Genomic DNA, 16,985 nt, shown 5'->3' with positions numbered 1-16,985 from the left:
CAGCGATTTTGTTGGTGGAAACTCTGGGAGAATTCCTGGGGGAAATTCTTGAGGAATTCGTGAGATGTTGAAAATCCCTGGATAATTCCTGATAAAATTCCTGCAGGAATTCATGGGGGAATCTCTGGAGAAATTTCAAGAGGCATCCGTAGAGGAGGAGGCCAAGAACGAATCCCTGGAGCATTATCTCAAGAAATCCTTGGAGTAAGTCATCTAACGGTTTTCCTGGTGGTAACGCTGGGAGAATACATGGAGGAGATTCTTGAGGAATTCGTGAGTTGTAAAACACCTGGAGGAATTACTGGTAAAGTCCCTGGAGCGATCCGTGAAAGAATCCCGGAAGAAATCTACTCCGGAATAATTCCTGGATCAATTTCTAGAGAACTACCTGGGGATATAGCCATGGAGGAATCCTCGGAGGAAATTCTGGAGAAATCACTAGAGAAATATCTTATGTAATCCTTGTAGAGAATTTCCTAGCGTAACTTCTGGTGGAATTTCTGGAGAAAGTCTTGAAGATATCTTTGCAAGAATCCTTGTTGAGATTTTCCTGGAGGAATCCTTGGAGAAGTATCTGGAAGATTATCTTGCGGAATCTCTGCAGGAATACCAGAAGAAATCACTCACTGGTGAAATTCCGGGGAGAATGCCAGTAAAGATTTTACTGGAGGAATCTATGAAGAAATCACTGGAGACATTTCTGCAGGAACTCCTTGCGGAATCTCTAAGGGAACCCCTGTAGATATGTTCTTGCGGGAATTCTTGAATCCCTTGTCAAATCCCTGGAGGAATTGCTGAAGTATTCCTGGAACCCTATCGGAACCGGTCTATAATGTATCATGGCGAATAAAAGTTCCTCTTGGATGAATCTCAGGCAAAAGCGCTTGTGGAAAAATTGCTGTAGGGATTGCGGTGCAGATTATCTTGGAAGATTTTCTGGTAAAATCTCAGAAAGAACATCTGGAAAAATCCCTAGAAGAGTCTCTGGAGATGTTTCGAGAGAAATTTTTGAAGGATTCTCTGGAGGTTTTCCTGAAGGAACTCCGGGAGCCATATTTGAACAGGTTCCAAAATTACGATTGCCATCAAAAACTATAATTCGCCAACGATAAAATGTCATTTTATTTATAAATTAAAAACATGAATTATGACTTGTCGAATGATGTTGATTCCTTACATTATTTATTTTTCACTCATTCAGCCGTAACGGAAATGGTATTTGAGTATGGTAATTTCATAATTGGGAGGCACATATCGTCCCCTTAATGCTACAACTAGATAACTCGAAAATCAAAATTTTGAGATGTGCAACTTTGAAAATATGCTCGTTGTACAAGGTGATGTCTAATCGCAGAGAATTTGATTGGAAAGTAAATATCAATTTATGTATTTTCAATCACACATTTATGAGCTGTGGATATTTTGCAGATCTAATTGATACTAATGTTTTGACATATTGAAGTCAAAAATTTCAAATATCAAGTTATCTAGTTGTAGCATCAAGGGGACGATATAGCCGTAGCGGTAAACGCGTTGTATTTCAGCAAGGCCTTGCTGAGGGGCATGGGTTCGAATTCCATCGGTCGAAGATCTTTTTGTAAAGGAATTCTTCTCGACTCAACAGAGCATAGAGCAATCCCGCCCAACCTTTTTTAACCGCGTATCAGTATCAATTTTGTTTTGCGGGACATATTACTTAATAGATACAGATATTCGTATTAAATCTGGCAAAAACTTAAAGATGTCTTTTCTGAGAAATGCGAAATTGAAAACAGTTAATTGTTGCTAAGCATCTTGCTAGATATCATACGAAACTCAAGCGATAATCTCATCAAGATATTTTGAAGAATCTAACATAGGATTTTTAACTTTGTGAGAATAATGTCTAGCATTTTACAATAACTATGCTCAGAATTCTTCCAGAATACTACCTAGTGTATTTTTTATCAAATCTTGCATAGGATTCGATTTTGTTAGATTCATGATCCGGAAACTTTTGCAAAAAAAACTCTTGCTCAGTATGAATGTGAGAATTCAGTCGAACGTTTCAAGCATTGTGCATAGGATTCCATCAGAATCTTGTCCAATATTTATTTTAAAATCCTACCTAGACATATTTGAGAATGCTGTCCATGATTTCAACAGAAACCTGCTCGGTTATGAATTCACCTAAGAGTCTGTCAAAATCTTATCAAGGGTTGAATAATAGTCTTGCCAAGAATTTCACTAAGTGACGTATAGAATTCAATAAAAATTCTGCTAGAATTATATGGAATCCTGTTGAAGATTCTGCGAGAATCCTGCCCATGTTATTTGAGGAAGTTATTTTCATAAACATTTTAGACTCTTGTATAAAATTTTGTGAAAAGCGGCAATTACTATTGTTTTGGCTTTATTTATCAAATACTGAAGGAAGTATATAGTACCTTCGTATGGGCCATTCGATATACACATGCAAAAATAGTTTTCGCAAATCTTCACATCAATTTGTCCATCTAATCCAATTGCAAATTATATGTAATGTTTAGCTTTTCGGTAGTTGTTAAACTTCCACTCGGCTGGTTAGCCGTAAACCACGTTTCATAATTAAAAACAAGTATTTATCGAGCAACGGACTCATGTTCCGTAACCGGTCGTTTGAGAACGTCGCGACCCATTGGAAGCCCACACAATAGATACCTCAGCCAGCGCAGTTGCTGGCTAGTGTAGTGTGCTATTCCTATACTTAAAAAAACAATACGCTCTCGGGCTAGGCATTGGATATATATAGAAAGCGTTGTGTTTGGATGGGCATCTAATTCTTCCGAAAGAGGTGCACTTTGCGAAAAAGAACCACGTGATTATTGAGCTGAAATCGAATTCAGGTTAACTTCTGCGTTCATGAGTCCTCTCATGGCGTAGTGGTTAACGCGCCCCAACTAGAGATCGGGGAGTCGTGAGTTCGATTCTCACTGAGAAGACGTGTAACTTTTTCGCAAATCTTCACATCAATTTGTCCAACTAATCCAATTGCAAATTATATGTAATGTTTAGCTTTTCGGTAGTCAGTAAAGGAAGCTCTCCGTAAATAACTAGAAGTTCTCATAAGAACGCTAAGCTAAGAAGCAGGCTCTATCCCGATTGGGATGTAGCGCCAGAAACAAGAAAAAGAATTTTATGGTCGGGGAATGTCCGGAAAATGTTTCGGAATCAATAGGTACTCAATCAAAAAGTAGCATTGTTAGGTTCTTACTTCATATTGGTAAAACAACGGGACCACATATGAGAAGTGTCTTCAAACTCGTCGTGGTCCGCACAAAATGAAACCGCCGTTAAGATGTGGCCCGTGGGCTGCCCTGGTCTAAGCAAATGTTATTGATTCTATACTCAAATCGAAAGCAGGGCAGGCCAAGTGTAAAAGTGATGGTTTTACATCATGTATGTAAAATCCAGAGTTGTCTGTCTGCCAGTAACTCTTCAAAATATTTCATTTATCACTACAACAGCAATTCTAGAACACTACAATAATTTATTGAAATGTTAGAATATTCCAACCTGGTTTTTGTCAAACATTACCACAGAAATAAACTCAGAGATCATCAGGAATTCCTTTGTAGATTCTTTCAGATATTTTTCAAAAAAGTCCGCCAGGATTTTATCCGGTGATTCTTACATCAATTTCCCTAGGACCCTGCTCCAAGATCTCCGTTTAGAATTTCTTGAAAACTTCAACCAGAAATAGAAGTTGGAGAAAATGCCAGGAGCCAGGAAATTTCATGCAAAAATAACTAAGGATATGTTCTACAACATACTAAAAACCCTTTAGCAATCTACTAATAACCTCTACAGTGATCTCTCTGAAAGAACTCTCACGAAACTGGTCAATTATCGATTCGATTCCCGTTAGGATTCCAGCAAAAGTCTCATTAAAAACTTGCCATGGATCTAAATGGAAATCTAGCAAGCATTTTTACAACAACCTTCCAGAAATCCCTAAGTATTCTTCTAGAAATGTTTCAAATATCGATTAAGATTAACTATTTCTCTACCAACTAACTAAAAGTTAGTCATGATGCAAAGTACGAGTGACAGGCAGTCTTACAACTTCTGAAAAAGTTTTGCCCATAGTGCTTCAAATTGAAACAAACCGGGAATCTTATGTTTGAAATACATACTTTCCCGATGAGTCCTCCATATTTCTCCCGGTCATGTATTATGGGTTTTCCCCGCATCTCCCGGATGGATGGACACCCTGGGTGGTGGAAGGGAATTGGCATTAGGAATGATTCTGGATCAGCCGGGTATCAAACCCAGCAACTTCTAAAGGAGTTCTCGAAAAAAAAATCTGAAGGAAACTTACGAGTACTTCCTGAAAAAAATTCTGTAAGTAATCCCTAATAAACTTCTGCACAAAGCTATGTCAAATTATTGTAGAAAGTCTTAGATTTAAACGTCGGACGAAATTGTTAGTGGGATTATTTACAGAATGGCAGAATATCCGAATGAATTGTTAACGAATTTCACACGTTGCAAATGCAACTCGCTAAGAAAAAATAAATAAAAATAAAATCCTTGGTTTCTTTTCGCAATTTCAACATTAATTTGTACATTCGACACATGTTCGATGTGCACATATAACCATCAAAGCAATCAGAACAATAATATCCCAATATTTTGGCTTTGAAACTTGAAGCTAGATAAAAATCTAATATATGTATGAGCTTCAAGTCTATTTTGAATGACTAGCCGATAAGAGCGAATCGCTTTGTCGTATTTATATTTCAGTTTTTCTCGTCGATTCCTTACTGATTCAGTCTAGTCTAGAGGCAGCAGTCTACGAAATCGCTAAACGTGATTTGCGCGTCAATCAATTTCTGTGGTTTCAGATGGGTCAATTTTCCTATTTTATTTTCTCTAATAGATCAATAACTAGCAACGGTTAACTGAAATTCACTTATTTTGGTTTGAAAACTTTTCACTTCAATTGAGTTCAAGGGCACAACACAAAACACAACCACTGTGGGCATTAGCATCACGCTCAGGTAGCGCCAAACCATGAAATCTACTTCACAAAACAAACAAACCGATCCTTCCCATCCACAAAACTCGGCGGCGCGACGTAAAACGACGCTTTTAATCACACATTCGCCAGCCACACTTCTTCTTTGCTATTAATACTCGCACAAGTACGTGCGCCCGGAAACACACAGTCTTCTGCATAGCTCAGCTGGCCCCGCCTGATGCCCGCTGATAATGAGTGAGCCAAGTTCAACTCAATCACTCACTACTCTAGCTACTCGTTGTCAAAGCAAAGCGCAATCAGCACGCGCTAATCCATCACCCTTTGTAATTCAGTTCGCAAAAAAATCACCGATCCCATCCACACTTTTTTTACGAAACCATTGCACCAAATGACCCTTACGTAAAGCTCATGCCATCATCATTAGTTTCCATTATCGGTCATGCACTACACAGTTTCGCGATGTTCACGACCATAGCAGCGAACACTCACTTGGAAAACTGGTGAAAATTCCCAGCGCGCTCAGCATTCACGAACACGACACGATCAAGTGATTCACGCACGTTAATTTCCGAAGACAGAACTCGGGCGGGCAATCAAATTAAAAAATGTGCTTTGTATTTTTCTTCTTCTTTTTAAGCGACCAGTATTGTCCACGATTAAGTCCCAACTTGACCACGCGAATTGTCGGTCAAGCGGGATTGTTATTCCTTCCTAGAAGGCAGAGAGTTTACCAGCGACTAAACTGTCTGTCGGCGGTCGGGGCGCGTTCGGACATCCCAGCGCGCGCACCCGAACGCGAGCACTTCTGATTAGAACTGGGAGAAAGAGAGCAAAATTGAGCGGATGAGCGAATTATTCTCTCGCGCTCCCTTTGTTTTGTTTGTTTTGTAATCTCTCGTACGACCAATACCGACAAAGAGTAATCATAAAAATAAAATCGGGATAGGAGCGAAAGAGATGGAGAGATCATAAAGAACGCTCCTGGCTAGATTACAGAACGACACTCTTCACTACCTCGCGGTAGTGAATATAGTAATCTTCTATCATGAGCGTGAGTAGAAATTCGTCTGGCCTGGAACTAAGTCATACAAAATTTCCATAAATTTTGACATATACAAAAATGTAAAGTTTTAAACGTAGGGCTGGTAATAAAATAATAAAAAGATTGAAAGCTTTAGAATACATGTATTAGCGAATAAAATATACATAGAAATGAAGGAATGCCTACCCATGTAACATTTTCGAAGCAAATTGGATTTGTTTATATTTTTTGAAAGTTTTATAACCGCCAAGAGTAGTACCATCGATGTTAGTTTTATTGCATATATTTATTCTATAAAACTATCTGAGAACTAAACATTTCAGCTCATTGATTTATGTTTGAAAGCTTTTTTTTACAACGGAGGAATCTGCAGTCATAAGGTACATAACTCAGGGAGTGTGGGGATGTAGCGGTTTATGGACAAAAGGTCGAAAGACAAAACGACGAAAGGACAAAAGGTCGAAAGTACACAAAGTCGAAAATGATTTGCTCGGTGGGATATTTTTCCTTCTTTGAAAATAAATTTTCGACCTTTTGTCGCTTCTGTTTTGTTGTTCGACCATTTGTCCTTTAGATCAGAGTCTATGAATGGAGAGTTGCGAGAAGAGTGAAACCAAATCTACCTATCGAACTGTCAAACCGTCTACCTATCGAGCAGACCAGCAAAACAGATAAGGGCTATTTTCGAAGACGAAGAAGAACAACCATTCAAAGAAGCCTCTTCGCGCAACTCTCCATTCATAGACTCTGCTTTAGACCTTTTGTCATAGATTCGCCGCACTACAGATTACCTACTAAAACCAGTGAGTGTCAGCCGTAGTTACTTCATTCCAGCACTCGGCAGCTGTACACATTCTATGGATTATTATAGTCCGGGGACGTGTCCCCCCTACATGTAGCGAGCATGCGATCTCTCACAACAAAGAAACGCGGGCAAGCCAACACGACGCTGTTTCATTCACATCAGCACAAATGGGGCACGCAGGAGATTCTGAGGGCCCGAACCTATGCAGGTACTGCCTATAGCAACCATGTTCTGACAGAAACTGCGTCAGATGGAAGTTCACTGCCCTATGGTTTGTTCTATACCAATGTGACACATTCGGTGTTAGCCGATGGGTCCATCTACCTTTAGTGGATTTACCTCATTGCTGCTGCCAACATCTAAACGTTGCCTCTTTGCACACCTTGCAGACTCCTCTCTTTGGTTGAAACATTGAACATCTTCCTTGATGATAATTCCGATGGGCAACATCGTGATGCACACGGATTCTTTAGATACCGTCCGGTATGCACTTGCTACTCTTAAGCACATTATCTTGTGCTTTCCAACCGCTTTAGGTTTCTGCTCGTTCTGAGCGCTTTTGTCCAGATTGGTCCTCCATACCTTAGTATGGATAGCGGCACCCCGAGCAAAAACCTCATAACATAGTGATAACAAGATGTACATCATGATTTCATTTTGTTATTTTTTGTTATCAATACGAAGACTCTTGTTATCATCAAATTTTGAGCTGTCAGATCGAGAATGCCACCGACGGGTGAATGACGTCAAATGTTTGTTATCATAATTCGATCTTTATAAGTAATTGATATCATAATGAGTTATCAATGAGGGAAATTGGCTGGATAACAAAACTTGTTATTAATGTGTTCCAAATGATAACACAATGAGACATTTGTATGATATCTTTAGTATAAACTTTTGTTATCACGTTTGTTATGTTGCCTGCTTATTCAACCAAAATGAAAACAAACTATGTTATCAAACGCTTGTTATCGGATAACACAACTTGTTATCTTTTTGTTACCCAACTTTACTCGGGACACCTGCCAGGAGCTTTCGTTTGCTGACAATTACAGCAGAGCTGTTGGACATCATCCTTGAAAGCGCCGCTATAGCCGTAGATACCCTTTTACAGGCTTATTCAACGTGGTTAGCGAAGCTGAGCTTGCCAACGAACATTACCCCAAGATGCCTAGAGAATCGCTTGGACTCTATGATGCAATCACCCAGCGAGATAAGCGCCCGTTGCTCGGACTTGCGGTTGTTCACCATCACCACCTCAGTCTTGTGACGGGCCAGTCCTAGTTTCCTAGAGTATTGAAATGGAAAAACTATGCAGAGTGCGCTGTTGTCAACTCTACTTCCTCCATCGATTCACCATAGACAACTAGGGTGATATTGTCAACAATCTCAACACCCGTCGGAAGGGGCAGCCTCAGTACATCATCGTACATCGCATTCCATAACAGCAGGCCCAGGATTGAACCTTGAGGTACTCCTGCGGTAATTCGAGCGCTTTTCTGTCCCTCCTCTGTGTCATACAGTAGAATCCTTCCATCATACCATTCTAGAAGCTTAAACAACTGCACAGGTACCTTGAGGCGGTAAGGCGCGTGGGCTATCGCTGCCCAGCTTGGCTGTTGAACGCATTCTTCTCAATCAGAGTAACAACCGCGCAGTAACGGATGCCGCTTCTTTAATGCTCGATTGCCACTTCAGCTGTCTGACGCACGTCGTATCTAGTAGACCGATAGGTCTATACGTCGACGGGTCACTTGGTGGTTTCTGTCGCTTCCATACATCCGGGAAAATTCCTTGACCAATGCACCGTTGCATCGTGGTTCTGAATATGTCCGGATCTGTATTCACTGCCGCTTTTAAGGCAACATTAGGGATACCATCGTGTCCCGGTGCCTTGTTGGACTTCTCTTCGTTCGTCACTCTCGCCACTTCTTCTCCTTCATTTGCCGCATACGGCGCTGGCAGGCATGGGCTTGTGGAGTGTTGCGGGAAGAGTACATCGATTATCCATCGCAGCAACTCGGGCGACTTCTCTTGGGGCGCTATGGCACCTTTGGTCTTAGCCATTACCACTCTGTAGGCGTCACCCCATGGACTCTAGTTGGCATTCTGGCATAGACTATCAAAGCATGCCCGTTTTTGACTTTTGATTTCGCTTTTGAGAACTAACTTTGGCTCTCTGAATGCTTCACTGCGTTCTTCTCTTTGTGCTTCTGTGCGTGCCCGTTGCAGTATTCGCCTAGTCCGAAGGCAGATCGCTCGAAGATTTGCAATTGATTCGCACCACCAGCCTGTTCTCTCTGGGAGAGGCTTTCCTCGGTATCACACGCTCGTGATATCACCCCACACAACCAGAATGTACATATAACGAAATCACGTTTTGCGTTATGCGATGCTATAATGTGCAAAGTTTCACGTATAAGATGTCGCGAAAAGGCCTTATTCGTACAAAAGTGGAGGCGATATATGTGCATATATTATATGATGAAAGTCGACATGCAATGCGAGTGTAAAGATTTTATTGCGAGCTCTTCCGTAATCTTATGCGACTTAATTTATGATAACAAACTTCATTTGACAGCTGCTACGGATTGATTCGACTAACTCTGTGCATGTATACGGAACGAAACAAAATGCACTAATGAACTCAGAAAATATCATTTTATGCGAGGAAACTCGTTACTCAAACGATTTTCGTCACCGTTTTGTGCGGGTGTGATGTTATTTGGCAAAGAAAGCTCTCAGTTAATAACTGTGGGAATGCTCATTGAACACTAAGCTGAGAAGCAGGCTCTGTCCCAGTGAGGACGTAATGTCAGAAAGAAGAAGAAGATGTTATTTGTATAAGTAAACGAGTTTAAGCGTTAATTCTTATGCGACTTCTGGTTGTCTGGGACAGCGACTATCTCTACACCGTTTAGGTTCAGTATGTTCAGTTCGCGCCTCAGGGCTTCAGTGGATACTTCGCCGTCGAAATCGAGCTCGGACTTGGGTCGAGTTACATGCCCTCCGTCCTGTCGTCCCTATAGCTGTTGGCTGTTGAGACCTATTTGTCATCAAGTTTCCGTTGTTGCTGGTTTGCTTAGGTGCCGCATTTTCGGCACAGCTTACTTCTGTCGGTACCATTGCAATTCCACGACTTATGGCCCTTCCCGAAACACTTGAAGCAAACTTCGGGAGGCTGTTGTATGCTGAGCCGTATTTCACCTTCTCCGTTTTGATTACGGGGGCCTCGTATCCATGGATTGCTATTGCTTTGCGCCCGTGCTTCCTGTGGTAGCATTGTCTGGTTCTGGCTATCCCGGGGCTCTTTTTTCTTGACTTTCTTGGCCTTCGGCTTGGTGTTGGCCTCTCCAATGTTGCCATGTCCTCTTGATCGCGGAGCTTAGCTTGTGCCAGCATTTCCGCTCTGGAGGACAGCCGTGTTCGTCACTTTTCTCTAAGAAACCATGCGTATTTTCGCCATGTATTCATCCTCCGAACGTTCCCCTTTTTCGCATCGTGTATCGAATAATAGCATCTGATATATTCACGTTGTCTATGAAGGAAAACACTTCAGTCTGACACGACTTACTGTCTCTTTCGCCTTCTACCTTACCAAGTTGTGCCTTGGCTTTTTCGTAGTCCTGCTATGCAGCTAGGATTGATTGTCGCAAATTCAGCACACTTATTTTCAAGTCCTTACTAATATTGCTTTTGCTCTTAACAATCTCGATGATGATATCGAGTTGCTCAGCAGCCACCTGCATTTTCGGGAGGTATTCCCTATTACGATCCATGGCCTCGATTAGTCCCGGGCCTTCGATCATCTCACCTGTTGCGACCAGTGCCTGCCGTCGTCACAGTGTCTAGGCTTTTGCCCACACTGTTCTCACTTAAGTCACTTAAGATGTTGGTCCCCTCCTTTCTTGGCGGGAACGTTAGCCGATAACTGATGGGTCCAGAAGCCTCTCCTTCACATTCCGCTAGTTGTTTGTTTTGATGGATCTTCTTTTATGGGCAGGCATTGCAATCTCATCTGATGAATAAGATCATCTTCGGATAATGGAAAGATATTATCTTTAATCCAAGAGCGCTCTGGAATGATATCATCTTTCAATCCTGAGCATTAAAAGATAATCTTGACCTGAGACGAGACTCGCGAAGACGATCTTCTTTTTCTGTGATTGCTGAATTTTTTTTCTGATTCCCCTTTGTGTTTATACCAATTATGCGCAAGCCGTTCCATCCCTCACATGAACCTCTCAGCAAAAAATGATTGAGTTTGCATCACATCGAATCATAAATAGCCGTTTGAGTGAAATTTCATGCCAGCAAACGTAGCAGACATTAGAAATAATTAATCTTCTGCTTAGATGTATCAGCAACTTTGGTAAAAACTGGTCCGCTAACTGAGGTTTTTAATAACAATTTACTTTGAACACAATACTTTTTACTTTTTCAGCCATAAAAACGGTGGGCTGCATTTGACGTTTCGTGAGAGGGGAATCTGGGCTGCATATGACGTTGATATTTTTCCTCTTCGCGAGTCTCTCTCAGATCTTGACAGCTGCTTGGTGGTTTGGCCCAAATTACCTTCCTAACTAACTGTTCATTTCCTTTACAGAATAGACCATTTCCATCAGATCTAACCCCCAGTTTTTGTATTTTTCTTCGAAAGACAATCATTTTTAATGAATATTAACGCTCTCAGATTTTGTTTATATGCACTCCTGATTTTCTTGCAAATTTTTGAAAACATGGATACTCACCACATTTTGAAAAATAATTCGAGATGCGGCACAGTTTGTTCAACCCTATGGGTATCAGCGTGGTGATTTTGCAACAGTTTTTCGATTCCACCCCTGCATTGGGATGCTTGTTTACATTTGCAAACGTCAAATCAGGTGCGCGCTCAAACTGATCGTGATTCCGGTCAGGGCGCCCCAAACAGGAGCGCCACCGAAACTACTCAAACAAACGTTTTTAAACCAGGTTGAAACTGGCGCAACCCGCTCTGAATCACAGTTCCAACTCCAACCCGATTCAAGTCTTCCTTTAGGAAAATATATTTTCCTCCACAGATTCAAAATTCAAAACCACCCCCTAACAACAAATCTCTCACCCAACCAGCAGTTACGGTACCTCTAGTTCTATTAGAGGCTATTTTTTACTATTCATGCCGACAAATGCCTTAATCCATAGGTTCCCAAACTTTTCGAGTGCACGACCCACCTAGCCCTCTGGCGTGTTCTTCGCGACCCACCAGGTGAAAAATGTTGATACATTAGTTTTCCACCTAAACTTTCGAAGTCTATCGTTACTTTATTGGAAACGATATGTACCTAGAACGTTTAAATTACAGAGTTTTCGATGTTGCCAACATTTCAATGTCACTAATTCTGGTTCAAATAATATTGTTCACATCAAAATATTATATTCAACCTTAATACATTTTTTATGGAAATATAAACTTTACATAGAATTTCAGGAATCAAGAAAAAAAAGTTTTTCTAAACTAAAGTTATCAATTTTGTGATATTTTCGATGGTTAATTTTTGCTCGACTAGAAATTTTAGCAGTAAGAGTGCAGTTTATTATTAAAAATCACTGACTCCCAGTATTTGTGATAAAATTTGCTGAACAAATATTGTAAAATTTCATTTTTGGCTAAATTTCATGTTTCATGAATTTATGTTTCAGAATTTTGACACAGAAATATAGTATGTAAATCTATGCATTTAACCAAACTCCTTGCACATTAGCGTTGATGTAAAATAGTTCACCATATTTACGCAAAACTTTTATTATATGAAAAATTAAGTTTGTTTTGAACAAAATATTTGACAGCTTCAATTTTTTAATATTGTTCCAAGAAAATTTGAAATGCCATGTCAAGCTGTGATCATCAGTAGGTACCTAACCATTTTTACTTCAATTCGGGGAGACATTTGAAAATGTAGAAAAAAAATCTAAGGCAATTAATACAAATTGAGTTTTTTTTCGCGACCCACCAGAGTGCAGCTCACGACCCCCCTGGGGGTCGCGACCCACAGTTTGGGAAACTATGCCTTAATCTATCTGTTGGCTGTTGATCCGGAAGATTTCCGCCTTGAGGCAGCAACAGCCGCGCAAGGAAATTTTGAGCGGCTGTTGCTGCCTCTAGGCGGGAATCTTCCGGCATATTCAATCCCTTCAATCCTCGTCGGCACAAAGCAGAGAGTTCAGGCATCTGTCGACTACAAACCTTGCGTTACAGAACCGTGTAGTGTTCGCCGGGTGCGGTCATAACCGGCCGGCGCGGTGATTACGGAGACTTCAGGAGCCGTGAAGGAAGGAGGGAGCGAAACTGCAACGGAGCCCATTATGATGAATGAAAACATAAACAAAAATCATCTGGTCATGCCAGCTGATCGTAAATTCACCACAACGTGGTGGCAAAACCATAGGGGAAAAAGGGGTCTGCTTTTTTTCGAGGTGAAACAAATTGTAGGGGACCGAGGGGTGAACTAACGTGCCGCAAGTTTTTCATTGTTTTCTAACAGTTAAAGGCTCCAAAACATATCGGTTCCTTAGGAAAGTTTGTTCAGTAAATTGACAGAAAGCATATAAGCCATTAAAATTTTTTCACGGAAATGGTCTATTAACAACGTATGACTGGAGAGCAGTTTTGGAAAATATCGTCGTGTTCGGAAATCAAGAGTGGCAAAAAATAGTCTTAGAATAATGAACAATTGTGGTCAGCCTTTGACATTTCAAGCAGCGAAAACTGAAATTTCTGGAATTTATAGTTTGAACAACAATGTCGGGCTTGCATTATTGTTCTTGTAAAATAATAGTATTTCAGAGAATAAAAGGCATAATGTTTTGGCATAGAGTTACTATGTAAGTTCTCTTGAATTTATTTTTCTGAATACCTCCTATTTAATTGGATTAACGAATGCCCACTTATAAGCGGTTTCTTCACCACCGCTTAAGCCTTAAACCTAGTTTGACCATATGGGAAAAGGTGTTTTATGGCGTAAGCTGAGGTAAAGAAATCGGCCCTTAGTGATTGGTTGAGTTTTGAGTTGCTTAATAATCAGGGAAATCCAGACTGTATGACATTTGTTTCACGAACAGTTTGTTTACTTATCTTGCCATATATAGCGCACTTCACCTACGTGGTGTCCTTGTGGGATGGTTTCGAAACATTCCATGTTAGGCGGTAAACCGCGTTAATGAAAATTCGTGGCTTACGTCAATTTAGTTAAACAGCTATCTAACATAATTTTCGTTTCAGTGGATATTGGAGTAAACGCATTGTAATTGTTATCGGTAAGAACCATGTTTGAAATAACTGACCAGATTCCTAAATGCCACGGTTGTTCAGGGTACGTGAGCTAATGCGAGTCGTACATGGGGAAAGCTGAAGGTACATGCTTTTTGAATGAATCACAAATATCAAAGTGCAATTATGAAGATGAATTGAAATAAAAAAACATGCATTTCTGCATGTTATCAACTAAAGATATTTTTTTTGATTCCAACAACTGTATTACTTCATGTCATCACAATTTTATTTTTACTTCCGTCTTTTCTGCAGAGGTGAAAGAAAAATGTAGCAAACCCTAAAAAGTTAATGAAGATGAAAACGAGATCTCATTTTAATAAGTATTCCTCACTAACCTTAGTTGTGATTGAAGGGTTCCGCTATAGCTAAGCATTTGCCCGGTTAGCCATTTCACTATCAATCCCTTGTCAAACGTGTGTATTCATACAAAGTGTGTGCGTTTTCGCCAAGTAAATCAAATGCGTGGATTGCTGAGTTCAAGATGATCATCTGAGCATAAGATACTTAAAGAAAGTCGATCACAGAGCTCTATGATGATATCTCACAATTCGATCCATATCATGCTCAAATGATCGAAAGATGGGATGAAATACAATGCCTGTTTATGGGTCCCCCTAAGAACCGCTATTCATATCCGCTGGAATAGTCGCCTTTATGATTCCATGGTTATCTATGTAAGCAGGGAGGCCATGCAAGTGTTGACATAGTCCTTTGAGGGGTACTATGTTCAAAGCCGGATCGGCGTAGGTCAGGTGATGGCATCTGAGCCTACTCCCACCCAGTTGGAACAACCAGGCCACGGATTTGCAACGTACTCTAAGGCCTGCCACGGTTTTACGGGACGGAGACAGCCTGTGTCATTAGCCCACTCGCCGTCACCCGACCCTACTAAGGGAGTAGAATGTCGCCGCTGTCAGCCTCAACACATGTCATCCAGTACATATATCGTTGCTTCGATTCTACCCCATTACCCCGAATGCGTTCGGGCCATTACACCGAATTTCAAATCCCCGAATTCCAATATAATTGGGAAATGTCATGAATATCATCATGTCAAGATGATATTAAATTCGGGAAAATCGCATTCGGGGTGATGGAATTCGGGGTAATGGAATTGGGAGAGATGGCATTCGGGAAAATGGCATTCGGGTTAATGGGGTAGAATCTTACTTCTCGTAGTTCCATTCTTTATCCGTTTCTGTCGCGACCAGTATGCCATAATCAGGATCTTACTGGCATCAATCATGATGTGCCGGTTGGCACTCCTGTTAGTTTGGGCTAGGGTGCTTTGGTACTTGAAGCGGCACCGGAAGCTTTGACAGAGTTGCATTCGGATATTTGTGATTTTTATGGAGGTTCATCAGAGCCCACTGTGAACTCCACCACATTCTGGGCAACACCTCAACTCGCAGAGGTCCTGGGGGGTTCGTTAAGCCCCTGGACTTTCGTCCCTGCTGCCCCGGTAGATCTTACCTGTTAACGCACGGGATACAGCAAGCCTCTCTGCCATAAAATTACCACCCGTAAACCTTCCCGCTTAAATTGGCGTAGATGCAGGGGCATATACGGTCTACTGTGGGCCAGTTTAAAATGCGAATATTTTTTTTAATTAATAGGAGATCTTGAGCACCTATACACTGAGGGTAGCTCATTCTGCATAAATTTCAAAATCAATGGTAGGAAAAGAAATCAAAGTTTGAACAACTGATCAACGCTTTTCAGTAAATCTGAACCTTAATATGATTGTACTGAACTGCAATCCTACCTAGATCGACTGTCTGAAATGACTACTAGCGCCTTACGAAAATGTAAATGCGATCAAAAATACTGTAGTGGAGGAATATTGTTTGTTACTCTCTCAGTCAGTGCAAGGCGTAGTAGGGTGTTCGAATTGAGACGTAACGCTGGAGCTTCAGTGGTACGCGCGACACCTCCATATGGAATAAATAGAACACGTGTTACCGTTAGCCTGGGTGCTAGAAGTGCATATTACAAAAGCGTGGTGGAAGATTTTTTTAGATTACTAATTGCGATTTAGCTCGAAGCAATTGAATTTGATCAAAAACATTCAATTTGTTTTGATACTGAAATTCATAGCAACAAATATATAGGCTTGATACAGAGATTGAAGCGATAAACACCGTTGCTTTGATGATGATAATTGCTGTTTATAAACATGGATCAGGGTTAAATCGATAATCGATGTAATGATGACTAGAATCAGTAACCCATTTCGGCATTGTCAATATTTTTGTAGAAATAAACCATCTCAAAGCAAGGCTTATACTGTTCATCAGATCATTCGCAAAGTATACTCACAGCATTTGACATATAAAATGCACCAAAGCCGTTTTCCCATACAAAATGGGAATCAATCTGAAAAAAAAAAGTTAAAGTTCGACCCAAGAAAAATGAAAAGAATTGCTTGAGAAACGACGGAGATCAAATGTTGATAACTTTGAATGGAAAACCGGTTTTGATGCATTTTATATGTCCGATACTGTATGTATCATGTTTAAATAAGGTACTTAGTGCTCGCGGTGAAAACGGTCATTGGTGATTAAGAGTGATTTCCTTCCGTAGAACAAATTACACTACAGTTGTCAGATCTCACACCAGCATGACCTGCGTGACAACAACGGTTCACATACAGCTGTTTATTAATCATACCCGCCCGCCATTCGTATCAGGTTCCACTGGCAACAGCCAACAGTCCTCGTTGTCCTGAACAAAGACCGCCCGCTTCAAATTTCAAGTCGTAAGCAAAACTTTTCGATCGAACAAAGATCGCACCCCTACCTAATGGGGCTCGTGTTAAGTT

The 16,985-nt window shown here is 40.8% G+C and overlaps 1 protein-coding gene across 4 annotated transcripts in view; it reads right to left on the bottom strand.

Moving 5' to 3' along the window:
* The window catches only part of LOC5573750, a 182,674-nt gene that overhangs the window by 70,969 nt on the left and 94,720 nt on the right, over positions 1 to 16,985 (bottom strand). Inside the window, exon 1 of one of the 4 annotated variants that reach the window (XM_021850407.1) lies at positions 5,492 to 5,755. The exons of 2 other annotated variants lie outside the window; for them this stretch is intronic. The gene's annotated coding sequence lies outside the window, so the exon portion shown is untranslated. Of the gene's footprint in view, positions 1 to 5,401; positions 5,756 to 16,985 lie in introns of those variants that run through there. One more of the 4 variants, XM_021850410.1, reaches the window with a different exon arrangement.

Source organism: Aedes aegypti, chromosome 3, assembly GCF_002204515.2.
Source record: "Aedes aegypti strain LVP_AGWG chromosome 3, AaegL5.0 Primary Assembly, whole genome shotgun sequence".
NCBI lineage: Eukaryota > Metazoa > Arthropoda > Insecta > Diptera > Culicidae > Aedes > Aedes aegypti.
The sequence above is the reverse complement of the archived record's forward strand: the minus strand, read 5'-3'. Positions and strand labels throughout refer to the sequence as shown.